Genomic DNA, 20430 nt, shown 5'->3' with positions numbered 1-20430 from the left:
CATTTGGTGCAAAAATGAGGCTAATGTGGCGCAAGGAGGAGCTAGGGGCTAAATATGCCCCATAGATTTTGCTAGTTCTAATAGTAAACAGCATACACTACTTGTTATGTATGATTTTGGTTTAAAACGTATCCCTTTATGTGCTGCCGTACAATGCCATCACAAATAAAGGCAAGTTGACACGTTTGAGTGACTTGAGGACTGAGAGAACATCCGAGTGGACCTTCAATTTCATAAACCTCTTAACTAATCTTTCTCTCTCTCTCTCTCTCTCTCTCACTCTCTCTCTCTCTCTCTCTCACTCACCTCTTTCTTTTTCTCTAATTCCCCTGTTGTTCGCCATTTGTTTGGTTATGGTTTCTGTGTTTCCGTCAAATGGGAGAGGGATTTGGGATCCACACAACACAATATTTAGCTACCACAAAGTAACAGGCCTTTTTTCCTACCCAAATTTAGGGAAGTGCTGAAGACATATTTCTTTAAAGAGTACTATTTATTATGCAGTAAAAGTCTACTTTCAACTCTTGAAAATTGCTATGCATGTTGACTGTGTCCATGCTTTTGACCATGTATATCGCTCTGTTGTCTTCGGGCATGATTCCCACTATGAAGTACGACAAACATACATTTAGGTCAGACAATATTCTGACTACCATATCTGCCAATACAGTGACCATTATCAGTATTCCTGAAATGTGGTCTTTAATTGCCTGGCCAAACCATCTTCAGCCCTAGACTTTCCTTGGGTAAGTGTCTTCTTTAAACTGACATTGTTGTATATACATCAGTAAACGCTTTCTATGAATATCTATTTGGCGTACTAACATGCCATTTCTGGGTCTTGACATCATAGAGGGAATAATTTCCCTGTGATGCAATACAGGAGTATTGCATAGGCCCAGTCCAGAGACACATTAAGGCATGGGCAAAGTGGGCAAGTGGGCAATTGCCCAGGAACCCCACATTCCAAGGGAGAGTGAACTTTCTCACCATTGACTATCTGTGTATTCTGTACTCTACATAAGCCTTTCTAAACATCTGTCTGTTTCAATCTCCAACTCTGTCTCTCTACCCGATGGAATGTTTAATTTTTTTGAAGCCCCTGAAAAGTAATTTCACCTCCTTTGTGTTACCCTTTTAAACTTTAGCAAATAATTTAGTACTGGTTGGCTTCATGGGGGCTTGAGTTACAGGGACAGCTGCCACTAATCAAGGTTGGCATGGAGGAGGGTGGTGTTTAAAAATAATTACAAGCTCCCGCTGCATGTCGCCGCTCTGGGGCACAAATCACAGGCTCCCAATCCAGACTCTGCTCTCATGCTAAGGCAAGCATGAAAGCAGCATCTAAATTGGCCAGAGTGGGCCTGTTAGACGCTCGCTTAGGCACAGGGAGCCTTTGCCATATCTCCAACCAGCCTAACTGACATGTGCAGTTACAAGTGCCCACTACTCCTCCTCCCTGCCATGGCCCCACCCCGCTCTAGACTCCTATGGCCCAGCCAGACAGTCACAAATTTGTTACTGCCTGACTGAGTAAGGGGGGGTGATGCTCCTCCACTATTACAGAGCAGATGCCCCTGTTGAGTTAACAAGAAAAGGGTAGTAAATTAAACATGTGTTACTTGGAGGGGCTCCAAATTAAGTTCTGCCTGGGGCCCCAAAAATCCTTAAGAAGACATTGGCCCACTCAAAAGTAATGAAGTACAATTTACAGATCAAACGGTAGAGAGATATCTTATTCATTCTGCATTTTATGAAGAGACATTTATTTTACATTTAGACTAAGGCCCTCATTCTGACCCTGGCGGTCGGCGGAGAGACGGCGGTCGGACCGCGAACAGACCGGCGGTATTAAAAATGGCATTCTGACCGCGGCGGTCCCCGCCGCGACCGACCGCCACTTCTCCACTCCGACCGCCACGGCGGTCATGACCGCGGGGCTGGAGTTTGCGCACTCCGGCCCGGCGGTCGTCCCAAGACCGCCAAGGGTATTATCACCCTGCCTACCGCCGCGGTTTCTTGCAGGCGGGAACCGCCGTGCGAACCATGGCGGTAAGCACTATCGGGGCCAGGGAATTCCTTCCCTGGCACTGATAGGGGTCTCCCCCACCCCCCACTACCCACCCGAGTCCTCCCCCCACACCCTCCACCCCCCTGCCACCCCCCAGAGGTGGTACAAACCCCCTCCCCACCCCCACCCCGACATGCACATACATGCACCCCGACATGCACACACCCCCAACATGCACATATACACACCCCCTACACACACATGCACAACGGGGACACATACCCGCACACATACATGCAGACATGCGCACCTGCTGAACAGCACACATTACCCATAGACACAGCAGCACCCCCCGCCCGCATACACGCACTCACACACCCCCTCTACACACTCACACGCACACCCCCATGCACGCCCACATCACACAACACCCCCCCACCCCCTCCCCTCACGGACGGTCAACTTACCTTGTGCGTTGGTCCTCCGGGAGGCGACGGGAGCCATGGGGAGGTGACCGCCAACAGAAGACCGCCAACAGAAGACCGCCACACAGAAATGTGGGTCGTAATTCTGTGGGCGGTGTTCTGCTGGCGTGGCGGTGGAGGTTGACCAGTCTCCACTTTCCCGCCGACCGCCAGTGTGGCTGCTGGCGGTTTTCCGGCGGAACGCTCCCAGCGGTCAGAATGCGCACAGCGGCATACCGCCGCGGTCGGCGGTCTTCACCGCGGCGGTAACTCGGCGGTCTTGCGAAAAGACCGCCAAGGTCAGAATGAGGGCCTAAATGTGCATCAGGCGGTCAACAGCATATTCGTGACTACCAAGGTCCTCTTCTAGCTTGAAATAGATCTTGGTGTCATGAATATAGTGATGGAACGTCCGTTGTACCAGGCCACATAATCCAAATCCAATTTCATTCCCCTTGACTAGATATTATAATCCCATATCAATGTAGACTGTAGAAAACACCAAACCTCTGCCTGGGATGACCACTCCATCTGCAATGTCTTCTTCAATGGTCTGTACCTGTGAGCTCTGCTCAGGAGTTCAAACACAAACATGTTAGAATTCCAAAGGCTGGAACCTGCATGCCATCACATACCCAGACCTCACCCTCACTCCCATCACTCCACCACCTTCCATATAAACCCCCATCACAACCCACTCATCCCAATACCAAGCCCTGCATGCAACACCAATGCATGGATACCCATCGCAGACCTGCATGGACAACCATCACTACTGCATGCACACTAGAGACAATCACTTAGCCAACCAAATATCAACTCACACAAGGCAAAGCCTCCATGGTAATTACAACCATAGAGGGCAACATACCCATGCACAAGCTGTCACATGCAGAAACAATAACACTGCATTTATATCCCCACAGGAGCCCCACACAACGTCACCGGAGAGGAGGTGCCAGCAAACTCCAGTCCCCCCACAGAAGAGGCCCACAGTGATAACAGCAGCTCTGCACACCTGGATCTGGATGACCAACCTGGCCCATCAGGAACCTCTGACAGTCGGTTACCCAGGCACAGTCCCATCCCACCACAGAGACTCCATATTTATTTTGCTACACTGTACGGAATGTTGGAAGAGTGAGCTGAGCGTTAGAGACACAGAATACATTTCTGTCCACTCATTTATGCATTGACCATGTCATTGCCAAATGGATTAAATGATCAAAGCATTTGTAACTCTTGGCTCCACAATGACTTTAGGGCTAAGTGTATGGGAATATTCTCATCTATAAACAGACATGGGTACTCATGGTTCAAGTGGAGAATCACACTTCTGAGTTGGGATAACTTTCTCACCCTGAGGGATTACTCAGCTTGTTTGCCCCAAAAATCCACAAAACTATAACCCACTTAGATCCATGTTGCTGACTGGTTGGATACATTAGATGCATGATAATCTCCTTGGACAAAATGACCACCCACTACATTACCACATAGACCAAGCTGATTCATTAACTTGGTGCTTCAAAACAAAGCATAGATTTAGCTATTATAACAATCAGAATGAATGCCATAAAGCTATTCAAAGCATCTATTTTATATATTCTATACATCACTAAGGCCCTCATTATGACATTGGTGGTAAGTGCCGCTTACCGGCATGCTGACTGCTGCCAACATACCGCGACTGCGGCGGTATACAGCTACCCTTATTATGACCCACACATAGAAATCCGCCACTATACAGACACACACACAAGTGCTCCGGTCCAAAGGTCAGTGACAAACTGGTGGTAGCAAAAACCACACCGTTACCCCAACAGAACTACGCCCATCACACTATGCCCCATGAATCACTGTGGTGGACATTGAACCGCGGTAAACCATTGGCTGTACATACCGCTGCGCTCAAAGTACAGGCACACAAACAAAACAACACCACATTGGACAATTCAAACTGCACACACCTGACACACATACACATACCACGCCCACACACCACTATAAAACACACATCAACATTACCTACAAACCTTTACGACTACAAAACATTTACAACAGAGAGAGAGCCACACCAAGAGCACCCACAGAACCAGAGCCACAGAACACCATCACCCATACACCATCCACATACCTCACAGCCCACACCCCAACACATCACCCCACATACACTCACACACACCACACACACTACACCCATGGCACCACAAAGACTCCCCAGGTTCTCAGAGGAGGAGCTAAGGGTCATGGTGGAGGAAATCATCCGTGTAGAGCCACAGCTATTTGGGTTACAGGTGCAGCAGACGTCCATTGCTAGGAAGATGGAGCTCTGGCGAAGAATCGTGGACAGGGTCAACGCTGTAGGACACCACCTAAGAACAAGGGATGACATCAGGAAGAGGTGTAACGACCTACGGGGGAAGGTGTTTTCTGTGGTTGTAAAACACCAGATAGCTGTACAGAGGACTGCGGTGGACCCCGACCTTCTCCCCCACAACTAACAACATTGGAGGAGCAAGTCTTGTCCATAGTGCATCCTGAGGGCCTGGCAGGAGAAGCAGGAGGACTGGACTCTGGTAAGTCAAATCTTTGCTACTTTCACCCCCTACCTGCATGCCATCACATACCCAGACCTCACCCTCACTCCCATCACTCCACCACCTTCCATATAAACCCCCATCACAACCCACTCATCCCAATACCAAGCCCTGCATGCAACACCAATGCATGGATACCCATCGCAGACCTGCATGGACAACCATAACTACTGCATGCACACTAGAGACAATCACTTAGCCAACCAAATATCAACTCACACAAGGCAAAGCCTCCATGGTAATTGCAACCATAGAGGGCAACATACCCATGCACAAGATGTCACATGCAGAAACAATAACACTGCATTTATATCCCCACAGGAGCCCCACACAACGTCACCGGAGAGGAGGTGCCAGCAAACTCCAGTCCCCCCACAGAAGAGGCCCACAGTGATAACAGCAGCTCTGCACACCTGGATATGGATGACCAACCTGGCCCATCAGGAACCTCTGACAGTCGGTTACCCAGGCACAGTCCCATCCCACCACAGAGCCTCCCCCCTCAGGAAACACCAGCACATCACCCACCCAGCGGGCCCATACCACTGTTCCCACGACACATCAATGTGTCCACCACTACAGGGACTGCAGGCAACCCCACAAACACAGGACGATCAGGGACCTGGGGTCAGTGGCAGTGGGCACACGGTTCACGGGACAGAGGCACAGTACAATAGGGAAGCCGGGAGGACTGCTGTGTGACATGGGGAGAACAGGCCCAGGGAACTGACTCTCCATGAGGCATTCACCAACATTCTGGTAGCATACCACCATTCTCAGGAGACCATGGGACAGATACTGGCCAAGTTGCAGGAGACCCAGCGGCAACAGGAGGGACAGTACCTGGGGATCAGGGAGGACCTGAGGGACATCAACACTACCCTGGTCTCCATTCAGGGGTGCTGGCAGACATGGCCAACACAATGAGGGAGGCTGTGACACACCAACGGGCCCCTGACACTAGCCACACTGATGAACAACCTTCCACCTCCGCTGACACCAGTGGACAGTTGGCCCCGCCGCAGGAAAAACAGGCCACCAGCACCCCACCGCCTGCCAAAGGAGAACCACCTTGCAAATGGCCTCGGAGATCCAGGCAGAAGCCAGAGAACATTGCCAACACCCCTGCCAGGAAATAAGACTCTCCTGAATGTCACCCTTCTGTCCCACTCTGTCACCCTGTCCACCTTGAATTGCTATTGCTCCACTTCCAATGCCCATTGGACAATGCACCTGTGATACCAATATACTGGACTGTATCCTGGACTTTCCTCCAACATCACCCAAACCCATTGCACATCCCCATTTACTTCCCACCACTGAAATAAACATCCTTGGAAAAAAAAAGTATGGAGTATGTCAAATGGTTTAAGGATGTAGTTGTTTAACAATCTGTAGACATTGCAAATAGACTGTTCAGTTATGTAAACATAGGTATGACCTATAATGTGCTGCAGTCAATACATCAGGAGCCACAGGAGGGCACAAATATCTACAAATAGACATGTTAAATGGTACAATAAGAGTCCATAGTAGTGGGACCAGCAGCCAGCCATAGAAAAATCACTACACAAAACAGCAATGGAAGGTGAGGTTACAGTGTCTTACCTGTGTGTCACTGGAAGTTCTATTGTATGATAGTTGTTCTGTTGTCCACATCCTCTTCCTCTGCCTCCTCTTCATCACTGTCCACAGGCTCCACCGCTGCCACACGACCATCTCCAGCCTCATCCTCCTGCAGAAAAGGCACCTGGCGACTCAAGGCTAGGTTGTGCAACATGCAACATGCATCGATGATCTGGCAGACCTTCTTGGGTGAGTAGCACAGGGATCTACCTGTCAGATGGAGGCACCTGAACCTGGCCTTCAGGAGGCCAAAGGTGCACTCAATGATCCTCCTTGTTCACCCACGTGCCTCATTGAAACGTTCCTCTGCCCTTGTCCTGGCATTCCTCACTTGGGTCAGTAGCCATGAGAGATTGGGGTAATCAAAGTCACCTGCAAATATCAAAAAATGCCTGTTAGCCAGACACTCACCCTTAGGGCCAATCCCACGCCCATATACCAACATACACTGGGTGGGGACTATGGGCTCACCTATTAGCCACACCCGGTGCCTCTGGAGTTGAGCCATCACATATGGGATGCTGCTATTCCTCAGGATATAGGCATAATGCACAGACCCAGGATACTTTTCATTCACATGGGAGATGTACTGGTCCACCAAGCACACTATCTGCACATTCATAGAGTGAAAGCTCTTTTGATTTCTGTACACCTGTTCATTTCTCCAGGGGGGGACAAAGGCGATATCTGCACCATCAATAGCACCAATGATGTTGGGGATATGTCTCATTTGCATAGAAGTCAGCCTTCACTGTGGCTAAATCCTCCACCTAGGGAAAAACGATGTAGCTGCGCATGTGTTTCATCATGTTTGAGAACATAGGCTGTGATATCCCTGCTTCCATGGTCACTGTCACTTGGAAGGATCCACTTGCCAAGAAATGGAGCACTGATAGGACTTGAAAAAGAGGGGGGATCCCAGTGGGGTGACGGATTGCTGAGATCAGGCCTGGCTCCGATTGGGCACACAGCTCTTGGATTGTGGCCCTATCAAGTCTGCAGATGAGGATGATGTGCCTGTCCTCCATTGTTGCCAGGTCCACCAGGGGTCTCTACATGGTGGTATGTCTCCATCTCCTATTCATCCTCAGCGGTTGTACTCTAGGGTGAAAAATGGTGAGCAGCTGCTCATATTCAAACATATCCTTAGAATAAAATGCCTTCCATGTTGTGACAGAAACAGTATGTTAACGTGTAGTCCCGTAAATGTGCCTATGTCTGCTGTGACGCAGTTAGGTGCCATGGCCTGCTTCCCCATGGCGGCTGTCTGACCTTTGTGGAGGGACAAGTGGAAATGGGGTAATTCTGTGGACATTGTGCGCTGTTGCAGGAGGCGGTCATGGGCTGCCGTGCAACTCTTCATTGGTTATCATTGGGCCCTATGAGTTCCAGTAGCCAATGGTGATGTACGCCGGCGGTGACGGTACGCACCGCTGCTGACATGACTGCCATTTTCTATCTGTTCACTCATTTGCTACCTGCCCTTCAACAGGAGAGGACCTACACTGCAAGTGCTGCTGTGACCTGTGTCTGGAAGGGCCATGGCTCGAGTCTCTGAGGAAAGGGCCCAGCCTTCACTTCGGAGGAGTTGGAGAGACCAGTGGATGGGGTCCTATCCCAGTAAAGTTTACTTTATGGTCTTCTGGACCAACAGGTGAGTATACTGTGAGCACAACACATGGGGCATGAATGCATGGATTGTTGTGTGTGTAAGCCTTGTGTAAGGAGGGGGTGGCTGAGGGGTCCTGGGCAGAGTGCTGCATGCATGGTGGTCAATGTCTGTGTGTAAGGGATATGGTGGGCCATGAGTGTAACAGGCCGGATGGTATGGCTGATATCTTTTTCTATGTATCTTTCTCTGCAGGTCAGCGCCCATCAGAAAAAGGGCATTTGGCATGCCATTGCCAAGGACTTGGGGAGCCTGGAGGTCTTTGACAGTGGGAGCATCCAATGTCGCAAACGGTGGGAGGACCGGTGCCGCTGGGCAAGGAAGACGTCAGAGGCCCAGCTGGGAATGGCCTCTCAACGAGGAAGGGGTGCCCGTAGAACCTTGACCCCCCTGATGTTCTCTAGTGGCCTATTCAGAGTTGGATGGGCGTTTGAAGGCATCACAACAGCCACAAGGGGTTGAGTACAGTTTCAAATTCAGCAAATTGCACGTGGTGGGGTGTTATCTGGGTGGGGGATGTTGGCCTGTGAGTGCCCCTAGACCAGGACGAACATAGCAGGGTAGGTTCCATGTTGGGCAGGGCCTGATGCACTCCAGCCCCAAAAATCTACTATTGGGCAGGGCCCTTTAGGTTTCAGGTGTGCTGCTATTGGTGTTAGGCATGGCTCCATGGCCTGGTGACTAGCATTGTAACTGGTAGCGCATGGCCTAGTGCATAGAGCTGTTCCCTGTGTGTTGTATACACCAACGGTGGTGTTGTTGCTGGCATTGACCAAGTGTATCCTCTGTCTCCTCCCCCTTTTTGTTTTGTCACCCTGGCCTTGAGTGCATTAGCATCATCTGGCAGGGGAGCAGAGGCACCGGTGATGGAGGGAGCTGCATCCCACATGGCCCTTGAGGCCGAATCCACTGACGGTGAGGGCATCAGTGGGACAGAGGGCGAGGGGACCACCACTGCGGAGACTGGAGGAGACAGTTCGGACAGCAACACTTCCTCCGATGGAAGCTCCCTGGTGGAGGCGGGCAGCTGTGTCTACCCCAACTACAGGTACAGCCACCACCCCCAGTACCAGCGCTGCCCTCCCAGCAGCCCCTCGGCATGTTTCTCGTGCCCGCTCACCCAGGAGGGTGGGCATCTCCTTCGCCCCAGGCACCTCAGGCCCTGCTCTAGTCAGTTCTGCTGCCCTCAGTGAGGAATCTATTGACCTCCTGAGATCTGTCTTTGTTGGGCAGTCAACCATAGTGAATGCCATCCAGGTTCTGGCAGGGCATTTGCAACAAACAAATGCATTCCTTGAGGGCATTCACTCTGGAGTGGCACCCCAACAGAGATCATTCCAGGCTCTGGCCTCCTCCCTGAAGGCAGCCATTGTTCTTTCTCTAGCCTCCCCTCTCCAGCTTCCTCTACCCAGTCCCATTCCCCTCAACCCCAGCCTATCCCAAGCACACCATCAGAACAGCATGCACAAAAAACAACACACAGAAGTGGCTCAGGCAAACACAAGCACCACACTTGATCCAACAGGCACTCACATAAGCACCATCCAGATGCAGACACACCAACATCAACTGCCTCCACTTGGTCCCCCTCACCCCCCTCGTCCACCTTCTTCCAAGTAGCATATCCACACACACCTGCATGCACTACATCCTCATCCACTACCCCCATCACCAGCACGCCTGTCACTACATGCCCCTCACTGGCAGTCACCACTCCCACATCCATGCACTTCCCCTGTGTCCTCTCCCACTGGGGCTGCGCCCCCTCCTCCCAAAGTACACAAACACAAGCACTCAGACACCCAACAGCCATCCACCTCACAACAGCATCCAGCCCATGCACCTGTGCCCAAACACAGCAAACAGACACCTCCTACTACCACTGCCACTTCCTCCACTATCAAACCTTCACCCTCTTACAGCCCCAGTGTCCCTAAAAAGATTTTCCTCTCCACCCTTGACCTATTCCCTGCCCCTCCCCTGTCCTTCAATTTGGGCCAGGGTGGTCAGAACCCAGGCTAGCACCTCAGCCACCCAGTCCACGGCCACTGTAGTTTCTGCAGCTACTGCAGTTGTGAGTGGCTCCAAGGAGACACCTGTCAGCACAGCCAGTGTGCCTGCACCAGCTGCTAAGGGCAAAAAGGGACCACCAGCTGGCAAAGCCAAAAAGGGAGCACAGCTGGCAAAGGCAAGGAGGCACCAACAGCTGGCAAGGGCAAGGAGGCACCACGAGCTAGCAAAGGCAAGGAGGCACCACCAACTGGCAGAGTCAAGGAGGCACCACCAGTTGGCAGAGGCAAGGAGGTACCACCAGCTGGCAAAGGCAAGGAGGCACCACCAGCTAGTAAAGGCAAGAAGAGGCCACCAGCTGGCAAGGGCAAGAAGGGACCACCAGCTGCCAAGGGCAATGACAAAGACACAGACACCGCAGGCAGGATGGATATGGAGCCTGGTGCTGGAGCAGCATTTGAGCAAATAGCACCAGCCATGGCACTTCAGCGTCAGAGGCTTCATGGGATAGGCTGCAGCCTCCCCCCACCACAGGCAGCACCACCTGCATCGCCACAAGCACCGCTACCTGCACCGCCACCAGGACCACTACCAGCAGCAGCAGCCCCAGTGGGCAGTCGTCTGAGGCTGCAGGGGAAGGACTGGAGCCTCCCCGCACCACTGGCAGCACCTCCACCAGCCCCGCTGCTGCCACCACTGAGCAGCTGTCACTGCCGACGGGCAGTGTGTAGTCGTGGCTCCATGAGCTGCAGTGCATCCTGGCCCCCTCCAGAACCAGTGGAAGAAGGCATCCACTCACCCCTCCTTGCCAGGATGAAACACACTGGGCACAAGGCACCCTCAAGGACCAGTAGAAGAAGCCATCCACCTGAGAGACTGTGGCTTTGCACTCCCCAGGACCAAGCAGTGGGCAGACCACCCACTTTAGAGACTGTGGCTTTGCACTCCCCAGGACCAAGCAGTGGGCAGAGCACCCACTAGAGAGACTGTGGCTTTGCATTTCCCAGGACCAAGCAGTGGGCAAACCACCCACTAGAGAGACTGTGGCTTTGCACTGCATAGGACCAAGCAGTGGGCAGACCACCCACTTGAGAGACTGTGGCTTTGCACTCCCCAGGACCAATCAGTGGGCAAACCACCCACTAGAGAGACTGTGGCTTTGCACTCCCCAGGACAGAGAGATGGGCATGTGGCCCCCTCCAGGAGCAGTGGCATTGTACCATCTTCTGGCTGAAGTGCCTCCCGTTCCCCTTCCCCTGAGGTGCCTGTGTATTTTTGATCTGATGCCCCTGCAGTGTTCACTCCGTATTGAGGCAGGAGTCAAGTGGGGCCTTGACCTATGTGATATGGCCCTGTGGCGCACAGACATTTTGGACTTGGCAGTATCCCTCCATTTGCATATATATGTAGATACTGTTTTGTGCTTTGAGGACGTATTTCTAGAACTTTATATTATTACACTCACTTTAATTACTTCATTTTGTCCTTGCATTATTCCGGAGGGGTACGGGGTGGATATGTAATGTTGTTGTATCTGTTTGTGTGTATGTTGTTGGGGAGGGGATGTTGCGTGTTGCGTGTGTGTGTCACTCTCTTTTTCCTCCCCCCTTCCTTGTGTGCTAGTGGTGGTATTCACTGTGGTCATCTTCGCTGTTGTTTGTATTCCTGATGTAGGAGGAGGTAACCCAGCATGGGTAACACCTGTAGTTAGGGTTCCATGGCATCGTGGTTCTTCCTTGAGTGTCCAAAGGTGAGTCATTTCCCTTCTGTGTACTGTTTCCGCGTTGCTTTTGATGGTGTTGGTATCGCCCCGGAAAAGCTGGTGGATTGGTGTCTTGTAATACAGTGGGTGGTACCTTGTCTTCTGCCTGGCTGTTGGGGGTTACCGCTGCGGTGCTTGTTGCTACCGCCGTGGCAGTAGGTGTGTTAAAGTGGCTGTCTGTGGTGGCGGTTTCCGCCGTGGTAATAATTCCATATTTTTTACTGCCTGCCTGTTGGCGGTATTACCTCCGCTTTATCACTGACCGCCAGGGTTGTAATAAGGGCCTAAGTCTATTAACTATTGAACAACTGTAGGAAAGTACCCTTACCCCTCTTTCTGCCTGATGTCAGTGTGTTTGACTGTGTTCACTAGGATCCTGCTAACCAGGACTCCAGTGATTATGCTCTCTCCCAAAATCTCTGTATTTCATCCCATAATTGTCACATTGGTGCCCCACTGTAAGTCCCCAGTATATGGTACCTTGGTACTCAGTGCATTGGGGTTCCAGGGGATCCCTATGGGCTGCAGCATTTATTTTGCCACCCATAGGGAGCCCAAGCAAAGGGTTCTGCAGGTCTGTCATTGCAGCCTGTGTGAAATGGTGCAAGCACCCTTTCACTGCAACTTTTCACTGCACCAGGTCACTTATAAGTCACACCTATGGCAGGTGTTCTAGTCCAGAGGGAAGGGTGCAAAGTACCAGTGTGTGAGGGCACCCCTGCACTAGCAGAGGTGCCTCCATGAACTTCAAGCCCATTTTCCCAGACTTTGTGAGTGCAGGGACACCATTTTACAGGTGTGCTGGACATAGGTCAATACCTATTACCAGCTACATAATGGTAACTCCAAATATAGGCATGTTTGGTATCAAACATGTTAGAATCATGCCCCAATGCCTTTGCAAGCATTGGTTGTATGATCCCTTGCACTCTGGGGGCTCTTTATAGGACCCCTAGTAATTCCATTACAGCCTTCTGAGGTTTTCCCGGCAACCACAGCTGCTGCCACCTCACAGACAGTTTCCTGCCCTCCTGTTGCTTGAGTAGCTCAAGTTCAGGAAGGCAGAACAAAGGATTTCCTTTGGGAGAGGGGTGTTAAACCCTCTCCCTTTGGGAAGAGGTGTCACAGGCTTGGGAGGGGTAGCCTCCCCAAGCCACTGGCAATGCTTTGAAGGGTACATTTGTTCCCTCCTTGCTTAAACCAGTCTACATCAGTACAGCAACCCCCAGTCCCTGCTCTGGCGTGAAACTGGATAAAGGAAAGGGGAGTGACTACTCCCCTGTCCATCACCACTCCAGAGGTGGTGCTCAGAGCTCCTCCAGAAGGTCCCTATGTTTTGCCATCTTGTATTCCTGGTTGGCAGGGAACTCTGGGAGCATCTGAGTGGCTAGTGTCAGCAGGCGATGTCAGAGCCCCCTCCTGAAAGGTGGTACCCAGCTAGGTGACCAATCCCTCTTTCAGGGCTATTTAGGGTCTCTCTCTTGGGTGGTTCCTCAGATTCGGTTTGCAAGACTCCACCAGGATTCCTCTGCAACCTCCACTTCGACCTCTGAATGAAGAAACTGATCTGGACACTCCTGGACCTGACAAGCTGCAACAATGAAGCAAGAAGCCTCCAGAAACATTGGGCCATATTTATACTTTTTGACGCACAACTGCGCTATCCAGTTGTGCGTCAAAACATTTAACGCCGGCTAACGCCATTCCAAAGCGCCATGCTGGCGCCTTATTTATGGAATGACTTTAGCCGGCACAGCTGACTGGTGTGCGTCAATAAAAAAGACTCACACCAGGCAGCGCCGGCGTAGGGGAAAATAGAGCATGGGCGTCAAAATATGGGGCAAGTCAGGTCTGAGGCAAAATTCTTGCCTCAACCCGATTTGCGCCATTTTTTTTTTACGCCCAAACGCCATTGACATGACTCCTGTCTTAGCAAAGACAGGAGTCATGCCCCCTTGCCCAATGGCCATGCCTAGGGGACTTATGTCCCCTGGGCATGGTCATTGGGCATAGTGGCATGTAGGGGGGCACAAATCAGGCCCCCCTATGCCACAAAAAAAAAAAACGAAAAAAATACTTACCTGAACTTACCTTAAGTTCCCTGGGGTGGGTCCCTCCATCCTTGGGCGTCCTCCTGGGGTGTCCAAGGGTGGCAGGGGGTGTCCCTGGGGGCATGGGAGGGCACCTCTGGGCTCCTTCCGAGCCCACAGGTCCCTTAACGCCTGCCCTGAGCAGGCGTTAAAAAATTACGCAAAAACGGCTGGATGTCATTTTTTAAGGCCCGCCCACTCCTGTGCGTCATTTTTGCACGGGAGTTTAAATAAGGCGCACATGCCTTAGAGTCATTTTTTAGAAGGGAATGCCTACCTTGCATATAATTAACGCAAGGTGGGTGTCCACGCTAAAAAATGACGCAAACTCCAAGAACTTTGGCGCTAGACGCGTCTAACGCCAAAGTATAAATATGGAGTTAGCTTTGCCTCGGATTTGCGTAAAAAAAAACTACGCAAATCCGGCGCAAACAGAGTATAAATATGCCCCATTGTATCCATGGGTCCATCCAGCAACTGCAACATTTCTCCAGTTGTGCATCCTCTGAGGACAGCCCGTCTTCAGCCTGCACCAGAAAGAAGAAGGAATCTCCCTTGGGGTGAAGGAGTCACTCCCCTGCATCTGCAGGCACCAACTGCAAAGATGACTGGATGCATGGATCCTCTTTCCTGCTGAGCTCCATGGATCCTGTATCACGGGTGGTGGACTGAAGTGGTCCTGATGATACCTCTCTTCCAGCTGTCCAACTTGGGTGGAGGTAAGACCTTGCCTGCCCACGCAGGACAGTATACCCGTGTACTGCGTTCTTTGCAGCTGCCAAGGCATGTTGGCATCTTTTCCAGGGGATCTTTAGGCATCTTGAAGCTCCAGCCCCCAGCACTCCATCCTGCGGCACACAGCACCCTGAGTGGTTCTCCAGTGACGTGGGATCACTTTTTGTAGTGCTGCGTGGGCTCCTTCCTTGACTTTCATGTCCCCATCCACTGGAACTCCTGTGGGTGCTGCCTGTGCTTCTGTGGGCTCTCTGTGCTGCTGAGGGCCCCCCTCTGACTCCTCTCCTGGGTAGAGTCCACCTGGTCCTTCCTGGTCCTTCCTGGTCCTTCCTGGTCCCGGGCAACTCCATTTTCTGCTGACAGCGAGTTTTGCGTGTGCCAAGGCTTGTTGGGGGAATATAAATATGTAAACCCAACTGCAATCCTCCATCCAGCGTGGGACATCACCTGCATCCTCCAGAAACTCGACTTCATCTTCTTGTACCTTCAGTCTGGTGGGTGGGGGTTTCTGCCCTTCATGGACTCTGCTGTGCTTGTTGGACTTGGTCCCCTTCTTCCACAGGTCCTCTTGTACAGGAATCCACAGTTGGTGTTTTGAAGTCTCTTCTGGGATTTGCATTATTCTTCTTTTCTTCCAAGTGGGTGTTCCGAGAAATTTACAGAGTTTCACTCCTAGTATCCTGGTCGCTGGGGGTGTTGTGCTACTTACCTTTGGGCATACCTAGTGCTCCCAGCTCCCCTCTAAACACTCCACTTACCTAGATGGGGGACCGACTCTCGCATTCCACTTTTTTAGTATATACTGTAGTTCGTGCTCCCCCTAGGGTTATTTCTCTCTATTGTGATTTTCACTAATTGCACTGTTTTCTAACTGTTTTATGTCTGTTTCTGCATACTAGTGTATATAATTTGTGTATTACTTACCTCCTAAGGGAGTATAGCCTCTATAGTATTTTTGGCATTTGTGTCACCAAAATAAAGGACCTTTATTTCTATAACACTGAGTGTTTTCTTTCATGTGTGTATGTACTGTGTGAATACAGTGGTATTGCATGTGCTTTGCATGTCTCCTAGATAAGCCTGGGCTGCTCATCCACAGCTACCTCTAGAGAGCATGGCTTCCAGACACTGACTACACTACACCAATAAGGGATACCTGGACCTGTTATAAGGTGTAAGTACCATAGGTACTCACCACACACCAGGCCAGCAACCTACAACAATCTAGGTATTTTATACACATCACTTGGGTATACAGCTGTGAATGTTGAGTAGAAAAATATATTCCTTCAAAATGGGGGGGTGAGATTTTTTTATTAAAATTCCACAACTCTTGTTGAATTTTCTTGATTCTTACTTAATTATGCAAGTGACACAATCCGTAGCGTATCATTAATAATGCATGCATCACAATCATCCACCACGCAAAGTTGGTGCAGGTGATGTATGCATATGGTGATACTGAGCATGCTCAAAATTATCAAAATCTCATTTTGGCCTTTATAGACCAGTGTGGCCAATCAGATTGCAGTACAATTCAGAATCTGTACTAGGCATTTCGATAACCCAGTGCAAACCTATATTCTTTTTCTTCAATCAAACCTAAACAGGCACAAGGAAGTGGCAATTTTGACTCCAGAGATGTACCATCTGAGTGCAATTAATGAACCATCATAACCCTCTGTCAAAACCTGATGTGTGATATGAGCCTGTAAAAACACAGTGTTAAACAGTAAGCAAAGGATGTTTATGTTTTTCCAAAAGAGAGCAATATGGTGTTGTGGAGAATGTTTTTAAGGTAAAGCCCACATCTTTGGGGATTTTGGGCCTGTTTGGAGGGAGGGTACTCTGTTACAAACACAGTGGATATCCCCTTAGTCTTATTATGAGTGCATTTCATATTTTACACTTGTTTTAAGGTGGACAGGATATTCATTACTTTTGTGAGGGACTAATAACCCAGCAAACCCTAAATCAGGCACCAAATTGTGGAGAAGATCCTGTGAACATGCTTGCCAGGCTAACAAAGAATGTGACTTGCATGGTGAAACCTCTGCTATAGTACATCTGTGAGTTCAATGTCATACATAGTGCAGATTTTACCCGGCCAAATATCTGCATGGAAAATTGTAAGAAGTGGCAAATAAGTGCTATATATAATACACATATATATCTTTATCTATATATATCTTTATTCACTTAAAAGCACCAAGGTTACAGGGTTGGTACAGGTTCTCAATTTATTTCCACAAAACTATAGAAATTCAGCACCCTCACCGTGCACAGTTTTTTCTTCACTAATTTGACCATGCCAGATCAGGGAGACATCAGCAATTTATCGTAACCACTTTTTCACATTTGATTAGGATCAATATAAAGTACCCTATCCTCAAAATCAGCCGGATACAGGTTTGCTATATCTGGAGCAAAAATAGCGGCCATGGCTACACCTTTGGTCTGCTTAATGAATTCACCATTAAACATGAAATAGTTCAGTTCCAATGCAATTCTTGCACAGTTCTTAATGAATTCATTAAGTACACAATGGGGTTTTGGCCTAATATCTAAAATCTTAGTAATCACTTCTAACGCCCCTTACTGTGGAATGTTCGTATAAAGACTTTCGGTGTCCATAGTCACAAGAATGTCAGTTTTGGGATCAAGCTCTAGGCCCTCAATTTGTGTATTAGATGCAAGGCTATCTTTTTTAAATGATCTAGAATGTCGATCAAATGGCGTAATGAAAAAAATCGACATACTCAGCAAGAGGTTGTAGGATCGACTGGCACCCTGCCACAATTGGTCTACCTGGGGTTTTCCAATTATTTTTGTAGATTTTAGGGAGGGTATTGAAACTTGGTATAGTATAGTTGTGGTATTGTGTTTATTTCTAGAACAATATTGTAAGTTGTATTTTGTTATAGTATTTCAATGTAGAGTTGTATTTTATGTTTTAGGAGTATTTGTATTATTTATGATCTATGTGGTATCTCCCAGCTTCACCTGTCGCATTTGGTATCCTCCTCAGCTGGACAGCATTCCGTGCTGGACAGTTGATGGGGCTGGAGGTTTGAGTGAAGACTGGGGTTCCTGTTTTATAATTTAAGAAAGATAACTGAAATAAATTGGATTTCATCTTTCATTTGCGTGGACCTACTCTCATCTTGAAGACGGATACTACATTTTGGCGACGAGCTGGCGAACTCCATCCTACAACAGGAACTCTAGTTTATTTTGGTCCTGGTATTGTTGGATTCTTACATAATAATAATTTTCTTTTGTACTATACTTCCTCTCTGTTCTTCTTTTACCTGTGCCTTCGTTTATATTAACATCTCTTTGTTCATTTCAATTTCTTTTTCCTTTTCCTGTTTATTTTCCATATCTCTTTTGTGTATCATTCAATTACTGTAGCTACATATATTTTATTTGTTCCACGTGTTATTCCTCCGTTCTCCGTTTATTTGTTTTTCCTATTATTGAAATTCAAACGTTTTATTTAACGCGTTTCATTTTGTTGCTCTGCCTCGAGTATGGTCGCTTAGCAACAAGAGACGTGTCATGTTTGTTTAACTCTGTGCACGTGTTCGTGCCTGCAGAGTAAACACTCTGGCCCTTGTGCGTTGTTTGATTCTGGGTGCTTGGCGACGCATGCGTCACTACGTAGCAACGCGGGACGCTAAGCAGCTAAAGTAAGCCTTTGGGTCCTCGTGCGTTGTTTGGCCCTGGTTGCTTGGCGACCCATCCGTCGCTTCTTAGCAACGCAGGACGCTTACATTCCGTGGCTTCATTTCTTTAAAATTTCTCGTGCGCGTGTGTCAAATTACCATTGGTTTCAGATGTGATCTTCTGAATTCAGACGCATATATGTTAATTAGAACTAATTGAGCAATTTTAATTGCCTCTTACGTTACATTTGTATCCTTATTTTCAATTGTTTTTTTTTCAAACTCAAACACTAACAATAATCCTTTATAGTGATACTAAAACCTTATTTCTGTTTTTAGTGGATTGTTAACTGTATTGCAGTACAATATTGTACTGTTTAAAAATGAAGAATATTATTCTATTATTTGTTAGTGTTTTCAGCTTCTTTGTAAATCTTCGGCACCTTATTTTTTTTTTTCTTATTTTTTCTCTTAGTCACTTTCTGGTTCGTTTTTTTTTCTTTTATTTTTCTTTGTTATTTTAGTTCTCTCTTACAATCTACTCTCTGTATATGATATTCTTATCATTTTTCTCCTTTCATTATGCAAAATATCTCTCCTCCTCCTTTCTTCTTATCCTCTCCGGGTGAACCAACAATTCCTTGGCCAAAATGGAAAAAAGTTTTCCTAACATATTTAAAAGTTTGCGGTACAAACTTATCAATTGAAAGGAAAACGTCACTTCTCCAACACTGTTTAGGTGCGGAAGGGCAGGAAATATTGGAGACATTACCTGCTGTGTCAAGTTTGGATGGAGCAGTTGGTGATGCTCCCTTGAATGACTTTGATGAAACCCTTCTTCGTCTTGACACACATTTCTTACCCAAAGTCTCTATTCTTCTACAAAGGTTTTATTTTGGAAAAAGCAAACAGATGGATGAAGAATCAATCGAAGATTATATAACGAAACTTCGCAAATTAGCTTCTCTGTGCAACTTTGGTGCTAATATAGAGGAACGCTTACGAGACCAATTTATGTTAGAATGCAAATCTGATAAAATCAGGGAAGCTCTGTGGTCGAGAAGTGATCCGTCTCTCGATGAAGTAATGAAAGTTGCAAAACAAATTGAGCATTCTCAATCCTGTATTGAAACGTTGAAGAATTCAAAAGTTTCTTCTTCTTTAAACAAAATAGATTCCAAACCTAAAACCTCTGTAAATATAAGGAACAAAACTAAAACATTTTGTTTTAGATGTGGTTCACCTTCACATTTAGCGAACTTTAAAGACTGTCCAGCTATCCAAGTTGTCTGCAATAAATGCAACAAAAAAGGTCATTTCGCTAAATGTTGCAAGTCTGTTAACAAGAACAATGCAAAAATTAATGAAGTTACGGATGACAACGATAATCAACCTTTCATTCTACAAATAGTGAATGATGTTAATTGCGTCTCCACAATTCATTGTGACTACCCAAAAGATCTTGTATTGATTAATGAAATTCCTGTCACTATGATGATGGATTCTGGTGCAAAGTTATCTCTAGTGTCTGTACAAGATTATGTGACACTTTTTGAAGGCAAAGTTGATCTTCTAACACCTGATGTTTTGCCTTTCTCGTATGGTGGCAAACCTATTGAATTAAAAGGATATTTCAAAGCGAAGATTTGTTACAAAGACAGTGAAATAATTGGGAAAATATATGTTCCTGTAGTCGGAGATACCATTTTAAGTTGGCCCCATCAGAAATAATTGGGAATAGTTTTGAATCCTAATGCTGTTCCGCAAGTTATGGTCCAAGAAGTATCTGATCTTG

The sequence above is a fragment of the Pleurodeles waltl genome, chromosome 4_1, assembly GCF_031143425.1.
Source record: "Pleurodeles waltl isolate 20211129_DDA chromosome 4_1, aPleWal1.hap1.20221129, whole genome shotgun sequence".
Lineage (NCBI taxonomy): Eukaryota > Metazoa > Chordata > Amphibia > Caudata > Salamandridae > Pleurodeles > Pleurodeles waltl.
This window is presented reverse-complemented; position numbering follows the sequence as displayed.